Below are 7,786 nucleotides of genomic sequence, written 5' to 3' on the forward strand. Positions count from 1 at the left end.
CAGACAAGATGAACTCCAGAACTCCGACCAGAGCCTTAAGATGCCTCTTGGGGATTGGGAATTTTTCGAACCCTCTAACACTGACCGCCACACTTACCATCCGGGCTGCACTGTTGTTTCCTAGGCAATGGGCTCGGTGTTGTCTTACGGACCTTTTGCTGGGTTGAGTGCAGCCCGGTGGTGTTCCAAGATCCGACACTAATTAATCTGCTTTCGCTTGATGATCTGGACAGCGGTGAGCAGCTCGAGAGGCCGTTTGGTGTGTGTATGTTGTGGAATAAATTTTATCTTCATTATTACTGTAAATACGATATCGGAGGCATGCGTTGCTTAGAGAGCTGTTTGTTTGCCCCGGCCCACGGAAGACAGGCAGGACGGTAAGCCTACTCCGGCTCCAACATCTAGGCAGCAGCCAATGGTCGAATAAATCAGTCACGTACTGGCAATCTTCCATACTGCATGCCAGATAACGATATCACGGTTCCGATAATTCCCGATAATGAGTTATCCCCTGATGCCGGTAAGCCCGACGAATTGGAAGCAAGAGAGGGGAAGCGAGGGAGGGAAAACTTTTGACCCTTAACGCCTCACGGGAATAACTGTACACGAAACGAATCGTTTTTAGGATACCCCGGGGGTGTTAGAGGGAGTGGACTACATTTGCAATCGAACCAGCGAGCTGGCAAAGTTCCGCACACACGTAGCACAAATTAAACACAGGAAACTCGTAATGCGTCTAATCAGCTTAGACATCGACGGGTTTGGGGCGAAAGTTACACCGAAGCGAAGGGATCCTAAAAGTTTGGCTAAAACAGTTATTAAACACGCATGATAGTGCACGCGCGCCCACTCACACATCGTTTGGATGCTAAATTATTGCTTGGAAATCCTGTTGCGATCGAAACCTCAACAGTGAAGAAGTCATTCCATTTCGTACCTGATTGGGAATATTTACGAGCAGACGCAACAAAAGGCAACAAAAGGTACCAAGCGATGTGTCGTCTGTCGGCTCATCAAATGCGCGTCACATCGGGAGATCGATTCTCCTCCAGCAGCAGCTCTCTATGGCCGGAATCGGGCGCACTCATTGAAGCCAATTTATTGCAGATGGTACTCGATATTAATACCATCCTGGGTGGAGGCAACACAAAAACACAGCACTAACCGAGAGCTTCAAGTCTCCAGAAGAATATCCTACCGTTTTTTTCGGTCCATCCGTGCTTGGCCCGTGTTGTTAGTTGCAGCACAAGAGATGGACTCGCTCCCGCTCGAAACACAGACGACTGCCGGCGGTGGCGGCAGTGCGCAAGTGTACAAAAGTAATGGCCTGTTTACAGCGATCCCACACCCGGTGCTTCGGCGACGCATTATTATCGCCCGCTCGGCTCGGCATGGTTGTTTTCGCGGCGACCATCTGGCCAACGGGTTGCGCTCTCTAGCCGTATAACCCTTTTGCTGCTGGCTTTCTTCGCTCGGAACCGGAACCGACGGCGGGACGGGCCCACACCCCGCAGTGGTTTTGGGGTACACGGGTCCCGGGGCTGTAACAGGCTGCAGGCTCGCTTCTTCGTTTTTATGGTACAACATAAAGGCTGATTATGTTTTGGGGACTGGAGGCAGAAGACGAGGCTCTGAGCGCATCCGGATGGGCACCCTGTGGCGGAGACCGACCACCATTACCTCGTGAAGTCGAGAACGAACCTGTGATGTGAGCCACAGGTTTGCTCATTTCCAGCTTGGTATGTGTATGTGTGTGTGTGTGTGTGTGTGTGTGTGTGTGTGTGTGTGTGTGTGTGTGTGTGTGTGAGTGGGTTCAGTCCCCCACCCACAGGGTCGTTTGTCGCCGTCATGTGAAGCTGGCAAAGAAAGGCAATTATTGTGGCACGCAAGAATTCATGGCTACACATGTGTTTGGTGGTGGACGTGTGGACCGCTTTACTGTAAGGACAGCACACCGGGTGTGCGAGCTCCAAAGTTGTTCTAACCATACTATTCGGCACACGTTATAGCATCCCACCGATATTACGGCTCAAGATGTTCACCACGTGCAGTTTGACCGAACATTGGGGATGTGGGTTAGAGTGTGTGTGTGTGTGTGCAATATGAAACTTTGTTCCGTTCTTTTCTCAGCTGGAAGATTGGTCCGTTTTTTGGGGGCAAAAGTTTAACAGGACCTAGAGCATGTTTCGGTTTTACTCTAATGCAAACAAAAGACTTTTCCCACCGGCACGCTCACACATTGTGTCATTTTCGGGACACCCTGGCGAAGAAACGGCACATTGTAAGCTATTAAATGGGCACGAAATACATCACACTTTCCTAGATTTCCTATCCCATTTCTGTTGCATGCGTCCTGCTAAGGGCAAGCATGCAACAATTTCCCGTTTGACCGTTTGCCCGTGGCCTAAGATCCCGTGACCGAACTGGGGGCGGACGGGGATCATACCTGAGCTGCGCACTCTGCGGGAATGCGGCTCCTAAATGGTGGTGGCGTATTTCCACCCCACCACAGCAGGGGTTACTATTTCGCACTTTTGAAGCTCGTTTCATTTTGTGCAGCAACAGCGTTGAGACGACGCTGGTGGCTTCTTCTTGTCGGAGCGGGGTTGGCGTTGCGAATCGCTTAAAGGTTGCAGCTACACACTAGTAGCTCGGTGGGGCCATGCGTCGTTACTGTACCATTCCCGACATGCGTCATAATTCATTTCGTATATTATGTCATTAGTTGAAATAAATAGCCATAAATTACACGTGCAATAATAAGCACGTTGATGCTGCTGCTGCTGCTGCTGCTGCGGGTGCGCTCAGCGATGGTACAGGGACAGAATGCATTTATGTCCTCCCTCCCTTTCTACGGTCCTGCAACTAAAGATGTACTAAAGTGTGTGCGGGTGGAGAAGAAGACAGACATGAAAAAAACCCGGTGCCAATGGTTCCACTGCCTGGCTTTTGTTTAATGTTGTGTGGATTTTATGTTTCCACGCCAGACGTGTCTGATGCTGCTGCTGCCTTGAACCCGCTATGATGACTGATAAAGTAAGGCTAAACTGACAAACAGCTAAACTAGCTGCTAGGAAGAACTGGAAGGGAAGCAACACTTACCACCACTTACCATCATCTCGTGATATTGAAGTCGTTTTTGAGTTAAGATCTTGCTGAAGTGCAATCGGACCAGAATGCGCTGGTCTTGCTTGGTTTGGCTTCACAAAACAATCGCTTCATAATTCATAATCCCGTCGAAAGCAACTCACCAAAACGGACACACTCACCCTTCGCTAAGACAGCCGCGTTATCCCAGGCACAAGCGAAAAGCGATAAATTATGACAAAGTAATAACATTTTTATTGTATCGGCACTCTTTTCCACTCGTCCGAATCTGGCCTGGGTTTGCTTTCCGTTTTCGGAGAGACGTTTCCTTTTTTTTTTTTGCTGAGGGTGCTCGGTAAAACACAGTTTCCGAAATGAATGATAAACCATCGAGCACAAATCGGGATGGCCTTCAGTCGGGGCCCGGAACTGCCGGTTGAGGTCTTCCCCGTGCCTCACTGTTACAGCCCACCACCACCTATCAATCAAAACCTCGAAGTTGTCACCAAAATCTACTAACGATTATTTATGAAGCCGAGCGCTCGGAACGTGGTCGTACTGATCCCGCACTTCCCCTTGGTATCCTGACGTACCCTCGGTGCTCCCTCCATTAGCTGGTTGATAAATAATGGAGAACACACTGTGGTCTTCTCGGTAACTCCAACAGATCCGGCTGATCCGGCACAGTCGCTTCCGAAACGCCAAAGCACGCGTTGTTGTTGCGCCTGTCAGCTTCACGTACGTGCGAGCGCCGTGAGCACACGGCGGGACAATTTTAGGCTTGATAAATGATTCGGAAGGATATCGGATTCCGGTGCGACAAAACCACCTCCCTGGGATGTTGGCAATGGTCGGATGAGTGAGGGATTTATCGGAATTGACTTCCAGGTCCAGCTTGGGGACGGCAGCGTGGTGGCTTTTCTGAGATCGAAAGCCCCAACAAATCAGATATTTTCTTAAGCGAGCTGATTTATCTAGCGCAGGCTAAGCAGAAACAGGCCGAAGTGTACTCGCTCTCTGATCGATGATGTATGGAACTGTTGGAGGACAACGGTGAGCACTGCTGCGGGCAATGATTCGCACTCCATCGTGTTAAAGACGAGTGTGTACGTGTGGCTGTGTATGGGTACATTCTTGCGGTTTGACCGAACGGCGATCGATCTTAACGACGGCGATCGGTTACAGCTTTCCAACCGGGCGTCCATTGCCCTTTCCCGCTCGGTGTCGCAGCGTTCGATTCTCCCACCCTTGATATCTCCTTCTGCGCGTTTGGGTGGGGCGCTGCTGCACCGTTACGCCTTGCAGTCTGTTATGGTGGGGTTAGCATAAAAATACGATCGATCGCGTTTCTAAAATGTAGGTCAGCTGGGTGGCTTTTGAAACGCTGGTGGACACCACAGTATCACCAGGGGGTGTAGCTCAGATGGTAGAGCGCTCGCTTAGCATGTGAGAGGTACCGGGATCGATACCCGGCATCTCCAAAAACTCTTTTTAAAGGATTTTTTTCGGAAGTACACTGTTCACGTTTTCAAAGGATAAACGATGTAAAAGACTTCACTCTCAGACTGATACGAAAATTACGGCTAAAGTTCCGAAGCAATGTGTGCAACTCTGTAATGGCAATCATGGTGCAAATATAGTCGCAAACTCATAAACAATCAATGAAATTAAGCTAAAATTACATTTAGCAATTTACCTGAATTACCTGCATTACCTCTTTCCGTTCTCATCTGTTATAAACATTCCAAATGGTGTCCATTGCATGGTTTCCTACCCCTGAAAAGCTCTCACCAATGGACAACTTTTTAACTTAATCCCTTTTCAACAATTTCGGCAAACAGTACATCCATCATCCGTTGAAAACACGCACGTCCTTTCTGGACACGAAATACGCTATCCCTTCCATTCCTCCAACACACCTACACGGCGTCCCTCTTTTCGGTATCGCCCGTCCGCGCGATACAATTTTCCATACAATTAAAAAGAGGCACCCATCTGTAAAACCACATCAAAGGATTTGCTTCCGAGTTGCTGCTGCTTCCGCTGCAATCGCCTGGTTAGTTGCATTGCTGTGTCTGCTTTTGGCGGCGACCACCGTATCGCTCTGGCGCGAGACGCATCGTGCCCGCCATACAACGGGCGGGTCTCGGTCGTGCGTGCATCCTTTCGCGGCTTTGCTCCCAAAACCGATGCTCCCAATATGGGAGCAGGATGGCAGCGAGCGGGGGACAGTCGACGCCGTCCAGTGCAGACAAACTTCCAGACAGACAGGGAAGGACCCATCCCCATGGTAAACAACCGTGCCCGCTCCTCCTTTGAACAGTTTCCCTGTGCTGTGTACAAGTAAACATAGCTTTAGGGTGTACAGAATACCTTTTGGGAAAAGCGAAAAAAAAGCACACGCGCACGCAAACGGAAACCAACAATTCCGAACGCATTGGCCGTGGAATTGATCCAGGGTGGTCAGCAGCGTACGCATTATTTGGGAGAAATTTACCGGAAAACACCCGTGCCGTTGTGGGAAATTGGTACTGTATCGCGGTTGTTTTGAAGCAGAACGTTGGATGGTTGGAAAAAGGGTGCACTTTTAGAAGAAAAAAAAGAAACACACCACAAAGCGGTGAAAATTAACCAATCTTTTTAAAGAATAAGAGCAGCAAAATTGCACAATATTATGTGCAAAATGGCAATTATTGATAAATTGCTATTAATTGCTTTTTTTTTGTATTGAATCATTGCACCTGACCGTTACCGAACACACAATTGATGCACAGTATCACATTGCGCGTGTGTTTGCCTGCAGGCTTTCCAGTAAATTATGATCAATTTGTTCATCTAGCATTATAACACACGTTTTAATTATTTTCAACCCGAACGGTAATTAATTTCGTCAATCAGCCGAAGCACTACTGGTGTACGCACCGGGACGACCCTGTGCGACGCACCCTTACCTCGTACACGCTCGTGTGGTTTTGCGCTGTCCCGTGCCCCATTGTGTCTATCCCTGTCGAGCCGGAGTCGGAGTTGCAATGCTTCTGTGCTGTGCAGTTCCAACATCAAAAGCGCGGCCAGGAATTGTTCGATTACCGCAAAACCTTCACCAACGGCGAACGGTACAGATGCACGGAATGTGCGTCTCTATAAGGAATGCATTTACCATCCATCCATATTGCTGCGCTCTAATGTACCCAAACAATGCACCGAGTCGCTCGTTGCACAAAGAAAGCTTCAGTGACGTTCCGCCACAGGAGCGGGTGCATTTCGATTGTTTTAGCATCAGCTGGAATGTGCGCCTGGGACACTGGTTCGAAATCAATGAATAGTTGAACTCATCCTTGTGCCAAAAAAAAAAAACCCCCCGTCAGTCAATGAAGCTATCACTGGACAGGAAGAGAGTGTGAGAGCGAGACTCCGCTTTCAACTCGACGAATTGAGCGTTGAGTTTGCTTTCGGATGATTATTTCTGTCCTCAGGGCGGGAAACGGAGTTAAATGGAGGGGATGAGATGCCATTCCCTAGCACCGGAGTGAAGTCTCTCAAATGTCCACCAACTTCTCATTCCAACTGTTTTTTCGCCATTTTTTTTGTTTCCCCTTTTTGATGAATCCCGCTCTCTTCTGCTTCTGCAAGAGCCTGCAGTAAAGTGCTGCAAATTAAATGAAAACATTGCCAAATCGATCAAACGACACCAGTGGTCGAGTGAGTCCAGGGCGGAAGGATATCGATAGCCGCGTCCAGCATCATCCCTATCGTTCGAGTGTGCGAGTGATTTGTTTCGGAGCATACCGGGATTGTCCTGGTGTGCCAAGCATTGACGCGTCCCAGACGCACGATGGTTCCCCTTGTCCATCAAACCTTCGAAGGATGCACAAGAATGCAGCTTCATTGCATTTGAATACGAATGGACATGTTTCGGGCGGTGATTCATCGGTCGGTTCATCAGGTGCCACCGTCACTGTGGCGCTGACATTGATCCCGGGAACCCTCTTTCATGCTCAGTGCAATTGGATCAGCAAAAGTGCACCAAGTTTCTAGACCTGGTGTGTCAAAGTATCCCGAACTGATGATATTACATGCTGTGAACCCGATCTTTTGTTTGTGATAAGTTCATCTAGTTTCACTGAGTGAAATAACAGGAGTTGCTTGGAATTGCATCGTACAAAGCAATTCAATAATGTGGATTTTATTACTTATTACAATCAGTGTAACCGTAGGTGGGCTGGATTAGTTTTAGGTTGTCTCTTGTCTTCGAAATCGTACAAACTGACAGGATTGAAGTAATATGTAAAATTGATTGTCTCAAAGTTAAATTGTTTATGGCTGCCTCGCATAGGATTCCAGGTTCGGGTCTACAGTTCTGTCATAATGAAGTGCTTCTTTATTAGTTGAGGTTCGAAGGATTCCATATACCTGTGAAATATATAGCCACTTCAAAATAGAAACTGCTATTTCACTGTCTTTAAACAACCGTTACATATGCAGAGCAACAATATAGATTCCCTGTGGGAAAATTTTAATCATTTGAAGTCGCTAGAATTCTTTCTACTAATCAGAATGACTTAACTTTTAATGACATATCTTCTATTTCCTGCTCTGAGAACTGTATTCAACATGTGTTATCAAAATTATTACACAACAAGATACAGTAATCCATCCCTTTTTGAGGAAAAAAAACACTGAAACAATACACCAAATAAAG

General features: G+C 47.8%; 1 non-coding gene across 1 annotated transcript; it reads left to right on the forward strand.

Annotated features, from left to right (window-relative positions):
• Positions 1-4,495: 4,495 nt before the first annotated feature.
• Trnaa-agc (transfer RNA alanine (anticodon AGC)) lies at positions 4,496-4,568 on the forward strand. Its single transcript has one exon. It is a non-coding gene; the product is annotated as a tRNA-Ala (tRNA).
• The last annotated feature ends 3,218 nt before the right edge of the window (positions 4,569-7,786 follow it).

Source organism: Anopheles coluzzii, chromosome 2, assembly GCF_943734685.1.
Source record: "Anopheles coluzzii chromosome 2, AcolN3, whole genome shotgun sequence".
Taxonomy (NCBI): domain Eukaryota; kingdom Metazoa; phylum Arthropoda; class Insecta; order Diptera; family Culicidae; genus Anopheles; species Anopheles coluzzii.